At 33.0% G+C, this 16607-nt stretch overlaps 1 non-coding gene across 1 annotated transcript; it reads left to right on the top strand.

Annotated features, from left to right (window-relative positions):
• Positions 1-4177: 4177 nt before the first annotated feature.
• Positions 4178-4284, top strand: LOC139879125 (small nucleolar RNA R71). The gene has a single exon (XR_011769979.1). It is a non-coding gene; the product is annotated as a small nucleolar RNA R71 (small nucleolar RNA).
• The last annotated feature ends 12323 nt before the right edge of the window (positions 4285-16607 follow it).

The following is a 16607-nucleotide window of genomic DNA, read 5'->3' as shown; positions in this document are numbered from 1 at the left end:
ATAGGCAGTGTACCTAATCATATAGTAGTGTAGTTTTTAGTAAGTCCAGTTCGTTCCACAGGGAGCTAGCTGAGTTTAAAGCTATATTTTTTTACAACTATATTTGTATATATATATATATATAAATATATATATATATATATATATATATATATATATATATATATATATATATATATATATATATATATATATATATATATATATATATATATATATATATAAGTAGTATTATTATAAAAGGGGGTTTTTACCGTTTAATGACCGGTTTGTCGATTTTATATTTTAAGCGTAAAGATAAATGACGATAAAAAATGATATAATTTAAATTGCGATAAAGTAAATTGCAGTAATTAAAATGACAGTAAATAAAGGTAAGATGAAATATGAAATAAAAGTATTATGCTTATTTAAACTTCCGTAATCATGATGTTTGACGTGTTGATTTTAATTTATTACCCGGGTTAATTGTTCTTTGTCCTGGATTATTTAATACCTATTTGGTTTTTGTCCATAATAGTCCATCGGTCATAATTATAATGAACGCATTGAAAATGGGTTTTCAGAAAATAAATCAGTTTTAATTTGATCAAAATATTTTCTCGTTCAAGCTCGAGTTTAGATATCATTGAATTCCATGAGTTTGTAATTCTCAATCTTTAAAGTCAATCTCAAGGATTGAGTAATATCAGATTTAAAAGCTGATTTTTAATCTTTAAGGAGATTATCCTTTCTGGGGGTCTGATTCATTAGTCTTATCAAGCTAATTTGCACGGCGCCCTCCCCATTTTACGAGACAGATCCTCTCATGGTTAGGATAAGTCTGACCACTTGGCGACCCTATTTGATGCTGAGGCCCGTGGATTTCCTGCTGATTTTAGAGATGACTTTTCTAGATTTTTCGTCAACCTACAGCTGGTCTGGACGACAACTTCCTGACCTAAATCAAGAAGCGCGTGTCTTTTTCAGAAGACTTTACTTCCTTTTAATGATGAAATTGATTCATCGTGTAGATCCATTTATTCTTTCAAAGGTATTACAATAAATCGGGTAAAACTGATTAAAATCGTCCAAAACAAAAGTACCTGTAATAATCTTGTACAAACATATGTGATATGTGTTTTAAATAACTTGGTAAATTCTTCCCACACTTAGCTTTTATTTATTTTTTTCTTTGCCTTTTTATTCTCCTCTATTCCATTTTAAATGAATTCTAATGTTTTGGGTTGTTTCTCCATTTATGTTCTCTCCGAGGTAACAATAATTTCGGTAATAAAACCTAGTTTTATCGTTCATAAATATGTATAAACATGATTTTGAATTCATTTAGTTGAAAATTTTTTAAATTTTCACAAAATTTGGCAAATAAACTAAGTGTAAACCCGAGAGAATTTATAACCCTTCCCCACACTTGAGATCATGAAATGCTCTCATTTGCATGAAATCAGACTATAATTATAAATTCATGAGGGTGATTAGTGTAGAAAAGTGATTAAAAATACCCAGTTTGTAAACATATTATTTTATATCACATTTGATATTTTGCGTGTTGTCGTCAGAATTAGTAGCTTTTGCTGAACTTAATGTCAGTCTTTGAAAGTGCTTTGTTTTACCCTGTTTTGTACATAAGATAAACTACAAACATATATATAATATATATATATATAAATATATATATATATTTTTTTTATAAAAACCTTTATTTATTAAAACAATTTGAATGAATAATTTTTTTTTTAAAAATTTTGTTTCCTTTTACTTTAGGTAGTTTCGGTATGTTTACCTAGTTCGTCCCTCGACAAAATTTAAAATTTGTCGTTTTTAAAGCGATTGTTTTAAAAGCAAAGATTTTTGGGTTTTTTAATTTTTTTTGGTATACTTTAGATCAATAATATTAAAAATAATGATAACAAAATTTGTCGCCCCGCCCTCGGGTAAAGCAATTTCGGTTCCATGACCTAGTCTTCAACTTACAATGAATTTTAGAAATCATTTTTTAAACTTAATGAAATAAAGTAATTTTTTGTTTTTTAAATCACACAAAAATTAAATTTAAAAATGCAAATTAATTTCATATAAAACCTACAAAACAAAAATTCAGAATGGGGGGAGAAAACTAGTTCTTTAGTGTCTGCTAGTGGAAAAGACCAATCGGATTCCATTCTCGAAACTACACGAGAACATAACAACTAACTCTAGATAGCATTTTCTTTTTAGAACATTTGAATCTCCCCACACTTAGGTAGCTGTGGTGTCGAAATTGTGATTAACTTCATCGTCAATTTCTTTTGGACCATAATCAACTTGCATATCTGTGACTTTTGCTTTAAGCCATTGGTCGGATTGCTGTGTAATATCCACAAATTCAACTAGTTTCACCTTTTCTTTAGGCGATAGATTGGATACTAACCGGTTACATAACTTAAAGTTCCCCTTGGTTCTAGCATCACGAATTTGTTTAATAAGTTTCTTCATTGAACTATTAATAACGGAGTCATTTAATTTCGTATCAACAACGGGGTTCTTTGTTATCAAGTCATCATTAGGTGTTACTTCATTTTCCCCACACTTAGGCGTTTTATTATTGTTAAGCACTATCGTTGGAGTTGGTAAAACAACATGGTTCTTACCAATCATTTTTGTTGGTTCAACGGTTTTGGTTGGTGGAGATTTAGACTTTCGAATCACAAAGGTGACCGATTTGTCACCATCACTAAGTGTCATTCTACCTTTTCTTACTTCAAATAACGCCCCGGTGGACGCTAAGAATGGTCGTCCTAAAATTAGAGGAATGTTTGAGTCCTCTTCTATGTCAATGACAATAAATTCAACTAAAAAGGTTAAATTACCCACTTGAACGGGTAGGTCGTCAGCAATTCCAACTGGGTGCTTAATGGTTTGATCAAAGAGTCGAACACTCATCTCTATTGGACTTAACTCACCTACTCCTAATCTCTTATGTAATGAAAGAGGCATAACACTCACACTTGCACCTAAATCTGCTAGTGCATCATACATGACACAATCACTAAGTAGACAAGGAACAATAAATTCACCCGGATCACCCAACCTGGGTGGAGGTTTTGGTGGAACTGTCTTCACCGGGTTTATCTTTACGATTTTTGTTTCTTGCAATTTCTTATTCTTCTTCTTCTTCTTTCCAGAGGTATCACAAACTTTATTACCTATTACTTGCTCATACTCAACTCCTTTTCTTGGAAACGGGATGGGTGGTCTGTATGGTGCCACCACTGGCTTTACATACTCGGGTGGTGATGGTGGTGTAACTTCTTCATTGTTACTCACATCGAAAACCTTCCCATCTTCTGATGCTGGTTTTTCAGAATTCGTTGATACCATATTAACATTCTCATTTCGAGGATTTACTTCAGTATCACTCGGTAGCTTTCCTTGTTCCCTCTTACTCATCAAGCTAGCAAGAGTACCTACGTGTTTTTCTAGATTCAAAATGGAAGCTTGTTGAGTTTTTAATGACTGATCAAACCTCTCATTTGTTTAAGTTTGAGATGTAATAAATTGTGTTTGAGATTCCATTAGCTTTGCCATCATTTCTTCTAGATTTGGCTTTTTCTCTTCGGTTTGTTGTGGTGGTTTATACAAGCTAGGTCTTTGTTGATTGAAAGTGTTGTTTTGAGTTGGTTGGTTATTCGGACCTCGTTGGTTATACGAGTTATTGTTGGGTCCAATTGGATTGTAAAGAATGTTTTGATTTCGATTGAAGTTTGGCCTTGGCGGTTGATAATTATTTTGATAATTATTTCCCGGCCTTTGGTTCATGTAGGAAACATTCTCTCGTTGCTCCATCGTTTGCTCAATGTGACAATCTTTCGTTAAGTGTGGTCCACCGCATTGCTCATAACTGATTCGTATTGCGTGAATATCTTTAGTCATTTTTTCCATTCGTCTCTCGAAAGCATCTATTTTTGCGGAAACGGAATCAAAGTCATGGCTAGAATCGGCTCTAGCCGCTTTAGATGAACGAAAGATATCTTTTTCTTGGTGCCACTCATAAGATTGGGAGGCTGTGTTGTCAATAATTTTGTAAGCTTCAGTTGTGGTTTTCTTCATAATGGAACCACCAGCTGTTATGTCGATGTCTTTTCGTGTGGCAACGTCGCATCCTCGGTAGAATATTTGTACTATTTGATAAGTATCTAAACCGTGCTGAGGACATCCTCTCAACAACTTTTCAAATCTTGTCCACGCTTCATATAGAGTTTCATTTGGCTTTTGTGTGAACGTAACAATTTCTCCTTGAAGTCTCACGGCTTTAGATGCCGGAAAGAATTGTTTAAGAAAATTTTCAACTAAGACATCCCATGTGTCAATCGCCCCTTCAGGTAACGATTCTAACCAGTCTTTGGCTTCTCCCTTTAAAGTTCAGGGAAATAACATGAGATATATATGTTCATCCTCCACTTCTCTGATTTTAAATCGAGTACATATCCTATTAAAGGTACGAAGATGTTCGTTTGGATCTTCTTTTGACGTACCACTATATTGGCATTGATTAGTTACCATGTGTAGGATTTATCCTTTGATTTCATAATCTGGCGCATTAATGTCTGGCTTAATAATGGCGTGACCTTGGCCAGTGCGTGTGGCTCTCATTCGATTTTCCATACGTAGAGGTTCCGTTACTTCCATAATTGAATTTGTTGAATACGAATCACTAGAGGATTCTGATTTAATGGTTTGTGGTTCAGGAGGAATGATTAGTGGTTCAGGATCTTGGAATTGTCCTTGAATATCCTCAGGGTTTTCAATTTTGAAGTCGGGTTCAAAAAATGGATTATCGGGATTTTGAGTTGGAGTACTTGTTCGACTAGATGATGATTCTAAAGAAAAATCAACAGCGGCAATATTAGCTAGATGTCTTGATCGAGTTACAGGTGGTGAACTTATGAAAGGTGGTGAACGTTTTGCTCGGTGCATTCACTGAATATCCTATTAGTTATAAAAGATAAAAATTATATAAGCTATCAAATTAATAGACTTTTCTTATTTTGCCCACGTTTCGAATAGCCAATAGATGCAGCAGGTAGCCAGGACCCTTTAAATTGGAAGCCCACAACTCGCCACTAACAAAACCAACTATTACTACGAATCAGAAAATTTTGGATGTCTATCAATGTAACTGCTTAAAATAATTTTTTCGTTTTGAAATTTTAGAGAAGAAATAGAAAATTCTATGTCCTAAAAACTAGAGCGTCGAGAAATAAGAAAGAAAAAGAGCGCGTCGAAAAACGTCGAAAAATAAAAGGTCGAAAAATAAATATAAGAAAGAAAAATGTCGAAACTTAAAAGTCTAAAAACTAAATATTAAAAGTTGCGTCTAAAGGTATTAAAGCTTAAAAAGAAATCTATATCCAAAACGGCAATAGCTTAAAAGGCACTAAAATATATAAACGGCGTCGCAAAATTCTAAAGCGCCTAAATCTTAATCTAAAGAAAAAGCACTTAATGGATTTTACGGCAAAGCCTAAAAACTAGAAATATAAAAATAACTACGGTAAAAACTAATCTTAAAATTAATTACGAACGATAAATATACAAATCACAAATTAAACGATTAAAATATACAATTTATTACTAAAATGATAGAAATACAAATTTTATAAAAATATTATTTTTATATTTATATTATATAAAAATATTAAACTATATAATTAAAAATAATAATTACACTTAAAATTACTAAGTATTATTAAAACTAAATACTAGCTAATTAATAATAAATAACTAAACCCTAATTAATAAATAATAAAAAATATTAATAAACCCTACCGTCATAAATGCGTACCAGGTTTGTGGCCTGTCAGGTCGACTCATGCGACCGCATGATTTTTTAGCATTGGGGTCATGCGATCGCATGGCCTAGGAATTCCAGAACTGATTCGGGCTGGTACCAGTTTCGGCCCAAATTATATTTTTATTTGATTTTTGATTTTAATAAAGAAAATATTTATAGAATATTTATATAAAATATAATTAGCTTATATTTTAAAATCTTAAAAATAAAAGTACTTTTTAATTTAATAAATAAAGTCTTATATATATATATATATATATATATATTTTCTTTTTATTATTTTTAACACTTATTATAAATACAAAATATTTTTATGAAATAAGAAATAATATATTTTTAAAAATATAATTTTACTAAAATATAGCGTAAAGATATAGCGTTTCGCCGAGTCCCCGGCAGCGGCGCCAAAAAACTTGATGTGTGCGAGGTGGGGTACGAAATACTTATATTTTTACTACAAAATATGATACAAATTACACAAGTTTTATTTATTTATTTAGATTGGGATATACCTAAACCTTGCTACAACACTTATAGGCAGTGTACCTAATCGTAGAGTAGTGTAGTTTTTAGTAAGTCCGGTTCGTTCCACAGGGAGCTAGCTGAGTTTAACGCTATATTTTTTTTACAACTATATATATATATATATATATATATATATATATATATATATATATATATATATATATATATATATATATATATATATATATATATATATATATATATATATATATATAAGTAGTATTATTATAAAAGGGGGTTTTTACCGTTTAATGACCGGTTTGTCGATTTTATATTTTAAGCGTAAAGATAAATGACGATAAAAATGATATAATTTAAATTGTGATAAAGTAAATTGCAGTAATTAAAATAACAGTAAATAAAGGTACGATGAAATATGAAATAAAAGTATTATGCTTATTTAAACTTCCGTAATCATGATGTTTGACGTGTTGATTTTAATTTATTACCCGGGTTAATTGTCCTTTGTCCTGGATTATTTGATACCTATTTGGTTTTTGTCCATAATAGTCCATCGGTCATAATTATAAAATGCTCGTCAAATTAACTTTATTCCCGAAGTCAAATATTCCAACTAATTAGGGATTCGAACTGTAACAAGGTTTTAATACATTCATTTAAAAAGGAAGAACATAGCTTACAGTGGTGATTAATCGCGTAGCGTTAAACGGACAGAGTTCCGACTTTAAAACCCGTAAAACATTTCTTACATTAACCCAATTATTATTAAACTTAAATTAAACTTTAAATTATATATATATATATATATATATATATATATATATATATATATATATATATATATATATATATATATATATATATATATATATATATATATATATATTATTATTATTATTACAGAGAAGGAAAAGAAAAAGATGTGCATTTCATTCGGCAGAAAACGTCGCCTTTTATAGCACTTGGCCAGATTCTGATGCCCATGCGATCGCATGGATTTTGTGCCTTCTGGCCATGCGATCGCATGGCCTTCTGATCCAGCTCACATAACTTTTTGTTTTCTAGTTTGCCGACGGTTTTTAATATATAATATATATATATATATATATATATATATATATATATATATATATATATACATATATATACATATATATATATATATATATATATATATATATATATATATAATTTTAAGAATTATTTATATATTATATTATATTTATGTGCATAGTTGACTTGTAATTTTAGCTCTGTTGCGTCGCGCGTTGAGAGTTGACTCTGGTCCCGGTTCCGAATTTTCGAACGTCCATGCGTACTATTTAATATCTTGTACTTTGCGTTTCGCGGCTCGTACTCTTGTAATTTTGAGACGTTTCTCATCAATAAATTGAACCACTTGAATTATATCTTGTACATTTGAGCTTTTTGGTCATTTGTGTCTTCAAATCGTCGTTTTCTTCTTTTATCTTTGCACTTATTTATTTAAACGAATATTACATAAAAATAGAACAATTGCAACAAAAAGCTTTACATATTGGAAGGATATTGTGCCTAAATATATGTTCATTTGGAGCACTATCACCCAGGATCCTCAAGCTTCTCGGGAAGCTTGTTTGCAACTACCGCTGAGCATGCAGCATTCAACCTGACTGAAGACACGTTCTCCAGCTTCTTCCTGTTAGTTAGTAAGTCCTTAAGAAACCTTGCATACTTGGGCATACCTGCAATCACATCAATAAAAGGCAAATTTATGTTAACTTTTTTTAATCAAGTCCATGAATTTGGACTTTTCCGCCTCAAGATTCTCCAATCTCTGCTTCCTCGGGAATGGGAGCGGTGGTTGATACTCTTTAACTACCGGTTTAGCAGTAACAGTTTCCGGTACCCTCATAACTTTCTCAATCACCTGTTCCGGCTCCTTTTCCCCCTCCGTTTCACTAGCAACTACCAGCTCACTATCCTTAACCAACGGCACTCGTAAATCATACTCATCTGGCTTCTGCGGTGAATCATATGCTAAACCACTTCGGGTAGTAATAGCATTAACGTGCCCATTCTTCGGGTTATTATATGTTTTGCTCGGTAACTCCCCCGGTTTCCTCTCATTACTCTGATTAGCAAGTCGACCAATTTGTTTCTCCAGATTCTGAATAGCCGCTTGTTGATTTCGAAATATTTGATCATTCTTCTCATTGTTTTGAGTAACAGTAGTAACAAGCTGAGTTTGAGACATCACAAGCTTTTCGATCATAGCTTCAAGGTTGGACTTTTTCTCTTCGGCTTGGGGTTTCTGAAAATACCCGGGAGCTTGCTGTTGATATCCTCCACTAGAACCTGGCTGGAACCTCGAACCTTGATTACCTTGAGGATTATAGGGATTGTTGAAATTCCTATTAAACTGTGCACGTCCCTGAAACTGATTGTTGTTCTATTGACTAATATAAGCGATCTCTTCTTTCTGATTCATAGTCAAACCTGCATCACAATCTTTCCCTAAGTGTAATCCCCCGCAAAACTCACAACCAACCTTAATACCATGCATGTCCTTTTCCAACTTCTCCAAATGCCTACCAAATTTATCTAACTTAGCATTAATAGACCCATAATCATCAAACGCACCAGTGGTTTCGGTTCTCTTAACTGAAGCAGAACGGGTTGACTCATGATCTTGATGCCATTCATGAGTGTAAGCAGCTTGCTTTTCAATAATCTCTAACGCCTCTTCTTCGGTCTTATCCATTAAAGTACCACCTGCTGCTTGATCAATACTCTAACGAGTTGGGATGTCACAACCCTTATAGAAAATCTGGACCTTTTGTAAATCATTCAACCCATGTTGCGGACACGAGCGTAACATGTTAGCATAACAGTCCCAAGCATCAAATAATGTTTCACTGCTCTTTTGCCTGAATTGTGAAATTTATGCTTGAAGTCTAGCAGCTCGAGACGCAGGGAAAAACTTTGCTAAAAACTTATCCACCAAAACTTCCCAAGAGGTAATCGCTCCCTCTGGCTGCTTATCTAACCATCTCTTAGCTTCTCCCTTAAGAGTCCAGGGAAAAAGCCTTGTCTTGATCGAAGTATCGGCAACCTCATGCAGCTTGAAAAGGTTGCAAACATCATTGAAAATACGAAGATGCTCGTTAGCATCTTCACTATCCTTGCCATGAAATTGGCAGTCAGAAGAAATCAAACTCAGAATCAGACCGGTAATTTGAAAAGGCTGGGTGATGTTCGGTTGGGTAATCGAATTGCCTTGGCCAGCTTGGGTGGCCTTCAACTTTTCTGCCATAGTCTGAGGACGATTTGGTTGTTCTGGTTGTTTAGCCATCTCTTCAGTCTCGAAAAGATCTAATGAAACGTAAGATTCTTCTTCTTCTTCTTCTCTGATTTCAGGTGGTGTATCGGGCACCACAGTCTCAGAACTACTACCCAAATTAATTATATTAGCACTCGAAGAAGAAGATGAATCCACTGTAGACTGTTGCTCTTGACTTAACGCTCTGAATATCTCTCTTTCAGGTTCGTCAAACGGTTGAAGAATCAGAGAATTTGAAGAACGCGTATGTGGCATGAACTACCTGTTATCTGCGAAATCAAAACTAACAACTGATTAAACGCACCGATTCAATTGAGAATAAACGAAAAGAAATAATAAACAATAACTAAAACTAAACTAAGAACAATTAGATAACAAGCTTAATTTTCGACACAACTGTCCCCGGCAGCGGCGCCAAAAACTTGATGTGTAATTTCTAGTATATAATTTATCTTGGAAAATTCCGGTTTAAAGATTACTACACACTAACGGGCAGTGTACCCGATCGTGTAATAGTATAAAGTTGGTAATTCCGAAATCGTTCCAAGGACAGTTTAAACGTGAGAATTAAGATTGTAACTAATAAAAATAAACTAAGTTAATCTATGAAAATTGAGAGTACGAGATAGTTAATTTTGTGGCTATTTAACAATTAGCCATATCAAAGATTGATTTAAAAGTAAAAGACAATATTTTTGTGTTTTTAAGTTTAAGATTTAAAGTAAACAGACAAGTAAAAATAAGATAGTTAAAATCAAATAGGAGAACGAATGTTTGTCTAGACCTTTTACACTGAGTATTGGATGCATTTAGATTAAGCCCTAATTATTATCTAACTAATGTGAATTATCTAGTCGGTTCACCTGGAATTCCCCAGCGCAAACACTTCAATTAAGATTACACGACACGGAATTCCCCGTAGCCTAAGACCTCCTAATTGTGACCAAGTATTCCAACTGAGATGAAGACTCGAATCTCAATCACACCAACTCTCGTTGCGTATAATTCACCCCTATTTCGTCTAGCCTTTTGAATTCAATTTACTCTCATCTCCGAGTAAGCAAACAACCAATTAAGACAAACCAATTGTAAATTTATGTATTAAATTAATGAACTCTCGTCCTATCAAACAAATACACAATCAATTAAATCGAAAAGTCTAGCTTTAATAAGAATCGTTCTTGAATTCAAACATCAAATCATCATTAATTAAAAGAATAACTGATAAGTAGCATCCAATACATAGGTTTATGAGTCTAGACAAACATTAAGATAACTAGCCAATAACCATGGCAACAAAAGAAATCAAAAACAAACAATTAAGATAATTCATTATTGTTGATAAGAATTAAACCTAGTTGAAATCTTGATCTTGAACGATTGACGATTCAAAACGTGTTTCCGGAATGATTGAATTAATTAGATGATGTTGGGATTCCCCAAAAATCACTAAAAATCGCCCCAAAGCTGCTGGAAATCGCCAGGATAAAAAGTGATCCAAAGTTAGGGTTTAATTTCCCTTTTTATAGTCCAAAATTCGTCACCAGATATGACCCGCGCCGCGGGCTTTCCAGCCGCGCCGCGGCTTAACACTTGCCACAACTCCATCATTTATCAATATGCTCGACTGCCAAATATAGTTATAGTCCGCGCCGCGGCTTAATACGTGCTCAGACTCATCTTCATTTTTCACCATAAAAATGCCCAAAACCAATTTGTTTCATCATATTAAGGCACCGCTGATACAATAACATAGAACATACCTCAAAATGATCAAAAAGGTGTACAAAAGATCTTCTCGGCTCTCGAATCATAATCTCTCCAATTATCGCGAATAGAGACCAAAACCGTATCCGAATGGACTAAAAATGACGGATATTGCAATAATAAATATATAAGAAATGCGCAATATCAAAGGGTGAAAAATAATAAGCCGAATACTTTGTGGAAGGAATGGCAAGCCATTTGCCATGTAAAATATTCGACCTTCCAAGAAGGAAAGCCCAACAAAAGACGCTGAATGTTTCCATTGTGGAAAGGTTAGCAATTGGAGAAGGAAGTTGTCCTATCTACCAATCTAAGCTGAGAAAAGGCAACGCTGGTGAGACTAGCAAATCAGGTATATTCCATATATAGTTATATACTTCTTCTAGTGATTCCTAGATCTTTGTTAACTAGTTGTGGCCTTCACACCTGTAACAATATGAAGGGAATGAGAAGAAGTAATAGACTGAAGAAAGACACACTGGATTTGCAAGTAGGCAAGAGGGATCAAGATTTTGTTAAAGCTACTGGTACCTCTGAACTTACTTCTCTAAGTGGTATTATTGTTTTGTTGGAACAATAGCATTATGCTCTCAATACTGTGAGCGACATAGTTTGAAAGATGTTAGTATTGTACTTGCATTTACACACTTAGGTATTTAGTTTCTAAGGATAATATATTTATCTTAATACCTATCCACGTGATGGTATTTTTGAAATTGATATACATAGTGTAATTTCAAATGAGAATTCTGTGTATACCTACATCGCCAAAGTCTTCAAGCAAGACTTGAATAAGATCTATCTATGACATTGTCATATTGGTCATATAAACAAACAATGCATTTCAAAACTCCAATCTAATGGACTTTTGGAATCAATTGACTCTGAGTCATTTGATGTATGCGAGTCATGTTTATGTGAAAAGATGACAAATGCTTCTTTCTCCGATTTAGGTAAAAGAGCTAAAGATCTTTTAGGACTAATACATACTGTTGTGTGTAGCTCTTTAAGAACAATGTATAGATTTAGTTAATTTTACTTCATTACATATACTGATGAGTACAGTAGCTATGATTATGTTCACTTGCTGAAACATAAACATAAAGCTATTTTAACATTCAAAAGTATTCCAAAATGAAGTAAATAATCAGCTTGGAAAGACCATTAAAGCACTTCGCTCCAATGGAGTAAGTAAGTTTATGAGTCAAGAGTTTTTTGGACCACCTAAAGAATTGTGGAATTGTCTCATAGTTCACTCTACCTTACATACCACAACATGATGGTGTGTCTGAGTAAGAGGAATCGAAATTTACTTGATATAGTTTAATTTATGATGAGTCTGATTTCTCTACTACCGTATTTTAGGGATATGCATGAGAGTCTGCTGCAAGCATACTCAATGTGATTCCAACTAGGAAGGTAGAAAAGACACCATATGAGTTATGGCATGGGAAGATTCCCAAGTTGTCTTATCTAAAAGTCTGGGGTTGTAAAGTGTACGTGAAGCATGACACTTCAAACAAATTAGAACCCAGAACTATCTAATGTTACTTTGTACGATACATAAAGGAAACAATAGGTTTCTACTTTTACTACCAAGCTAAAGACAACGTGTTTTCTGCTCGGTCTGCCGAATTCCTGGAAAGAGATCTTCTCTTACAAGAAGTTAGTGGGAGTAAAGTAGATCTTAAAGAAATTCAAGTACTTTAAAGTAACATACCTTCAGTAAGTACTAGCAATCCACACGTTGAAACTGAGCACACTGTTGGTGAGCCAGAACGTGTTACACCTGCACACTTTATAGATTTAGTAGAACTCATCGGCTTATGAGGTTTATTTATCTGATTAATTCAGATAAACCTCAACTAAGGGATTATGATGAACCCTCGGCCATATCAGATCCTGAATATGAAAATGACTAGATTCTATGAATACATATATGCAGTCCATGAAGGATAATCAAGTATGAGACTTGATTGATCTTCTACCCAATTGTAAAACAATGAGGTAAACATGGGTCTTCAAAGGAAGACTGATATGGACGGTAATGTAAACACTTTTAAAGCTCGATTGGTGACAAAAGGTTATGATGAAAGTTTTTCACCAGTCACGAGCCTTAAAACAATTAGGATACTTATTGCCATGGTTACTTTTCATGATAATAAAATATGGCTAATGGATGTCAAACCCGCTTTCCTAAATGGCAATCTAAGCGAGGACGTATATATGGTTCAGCCGGAAGGGTTTATGAATCCTAAGCATCCTAATAAAGTATGCAAGCTTCTAAAATCCATTTATGGATTAAAGCAAGCATCCAGGAGCTAGAATCTTACGTTTAATGAGAAAATCAAAGTGTTTAATTTTTCTCAAAACCAAGATAAGCCCCGAGTTTACATTAGAGCTAGTGGGAGCAAAGTAGTCTTCTTGATCTTATATGTTGATGACATATTACTTATTAGAAATAACATTCCAGTTTGTAAGATGTCAAGTATTGGCTTGAAAAATGTATTTCCATAAAGGATCTTGATGAAGCTACTTATATTATTGGAATGAGAAACTATACAATAGATCCAATTGGCTTATTGGTTTGAATCAAAGTACATACATTATCTTGCAGAGATTTAGCATGCAAAACTCCAAGCATGGAGCTTTGCCAATGCAAAAGGGCATAACCTTGAGAAAGTCTCAAAAGTCCTATCACAGCAGATGAGATGAGACAAATGAAATGTATAACATATGCTTCGGCTATATGATCCATTATGTATGCCATGATATGTACTATACTCGATGTTTCGTTAGTTTTGAGTTTGACGAGTCATTGTCAACATAATCCAGGTGAAGTACATTGAATTGTTGTTAAGAATATTCTTTAGTATTTGCAGAGTACTAATGATATGTTCTTGGTTTACGGTGTTTTGGAAGAAGAGTTAAGTATTAAGTTTTATATTGATTCTAGTTTCCAAACTGATCAAGATGATTCTAGATCCAGTCACGTTGTTTCTTTGTCATGATGGGCAAGACAGTTGATTGGAAGAGCTCTAGGCAGAGCACTATTGAACAATCTACAACAAAAGCATAATACATTGTTGACTGAGAAGCTGCTCAGAAAGCTGTCTGGATAAGGAAATTTGTTGTTATACTCAGAGTAGTACACAACATTTAATCTTCTATAATATGTACTGTGATTTTTCGAGTGTTAATATACTTTTGAACGGATCACATGTACATAAAAAAATATGTGGCACATTTTCAAAAGTTTGACTACATTCATTAAGTCATTAAGAGGAATGATATTAGTATTCTTAAAGTTTCATACAAATGATAATGTGGCTGACCCGTTCATGAAGCCCATGATGCACAACAAGCATGATGATCATTCTAGTAATACTGGACTTCGTTATGCTGCTGATCTTTTTCATTTGTAATTTAGTATTTAGATATTTTTGAAACATTAAGCAGTTTTATATTAATGAATTGATATATAGTTGGTATGATCGTTTTCATTTATATCACTGTGTTCTATATTAGCATGTTTAATCCATGAATAATTGTTGATTATTCAAAATCTCCATAATCGGTCATGTTATAGGAATAACATGAATTAAGATTAATGTGAAATTTTGGTTATATTCATTGATGATGAATAGTTAACTTATTGAGACCAAAATTCATATGTATTCATTGATGATAAATATTAGAATGACCCAACCATGAGATGTCACTACATGGATCGCAGTCAGTAGTAAATCTTTTAGTGATTATGTTTTTGTGTCCTTATACTTGAGATGCAAGCCCGTCTTGATAAGTGTAGCATTATATTTTGATACGGTTAAACGCTGTCCTGAATAAGGCTGTTATAAAGGCCATTATTGGGTATAATGTAAAGCTCGTGATAGACACGTATATGCAATATAGGATTTGTTCCTCTAAAATATTTGGAGTTAGATACTTTTTGAGCTCCTCGATGAATGAATAAGATATTTGTGTGGCCGCACCCAGATATAATTAAGATGATACTTAATTAATTTGGTGATCTAATTCAGTTCTAAGATCGAGAAACAAAATTGTTAAACAAATGAGAATGACCGATGATCCATATCTCAAGTTTAACTAAAGTATCTGAAACAAAAGGACGAATGACATTTAAAACTTACCATAAACAGTTTCGAGAAACTACCCTCACGTGAATTTGGGGACAATGACGTGTTGCTAGACGCTTACCATTATTTGTATAGTTACTTGGTGTTGTGCCATGCACAAGTGGGAGTCTGAAGGATTAATGTGCAAGGTACAACATATAACTATATGACCAAATTCATTTGAGCATTTGAGGTCACACACATATACACCGAGACGTCAAATAAAATATATATATATATATATATATATATATATATATATATATATATATATATATATATATATATATATATATATATATATATATATATATATATATATATATATATTACTCAAGTAACAAAATAGTAAATCGAAATTAATTCATTTACTATTCATATGAAAAGTAAATGAAACGAAATTAATTAATTTACTATTCACATGAAAGCGACATGATAGAAATTATTAATTATAAGTTACATAACATACCCCTAAAGTATTTGAGAAATACGACTTTTTAAATATATAAGATATTCAAAATCAACTTGGTTGGTGAATAATTGTACTCCGTATCTTTAAAAACACGTATCAAAAGATTGGTTTACTTTGGCTATATATTATTTGATATTCATTCTTTCGGTGAACTGAAAAAAAAAAACACATATTATATATTTTGGTTTAATAATATTAACCAAAGGTTGATTAATATTACTTGGATTTGGACTAGCATCCATTAACGGTCGTTTGAAGTGTACTGTGGACTATCCAAAGAGACGGTCATACTTTTGATCGTAAGTTTCTCTCCGTCTCTTCAATTTTTCCAAGAAAGGTATATCGTTAACTCCTCTTTTGTTTTATATTCATGACAATTATTATGGTGTAACTGGATAATTGGGAAAGATTAATCGTGTGCATGTATTATTAAATAAGTGAATATTTAATCTTGTAAAATTTTGTTCATAAAATAATAAAAGATTATTATTTTAACTATCCGCTGCGTTAATCTGAATTGTTAAAAGTACACACGATTTTTCAACAGATATGACCACGTACAGGCAGCCCAAAATCCAAAACGAAACG

The sequence above is a fragment of the Rutidosis leptorrhynchoides genome, chromosome 11 (genome assembly GCF_046630445.1).
Source record: "Rutidosis leptorrhynchoides isolate AG116_Rl617_1_P2 chromosome 11, CSIRO_AGI_Rlap_v1, whole genome shotgun sequence".
Taxonomy (NCBI): domain Eukaryota; kingdom Viridiplantae; phylum Streptophyta; class Magnoliopsida; order Asterales; family Asteraceae; genus Rutidosis; species Rutidosis leptorrhynchoides.
Note: the sequence above shows the minus strand (reverse complement) of the source record. Positions and strands in the feature narration are given on the sequence as shown.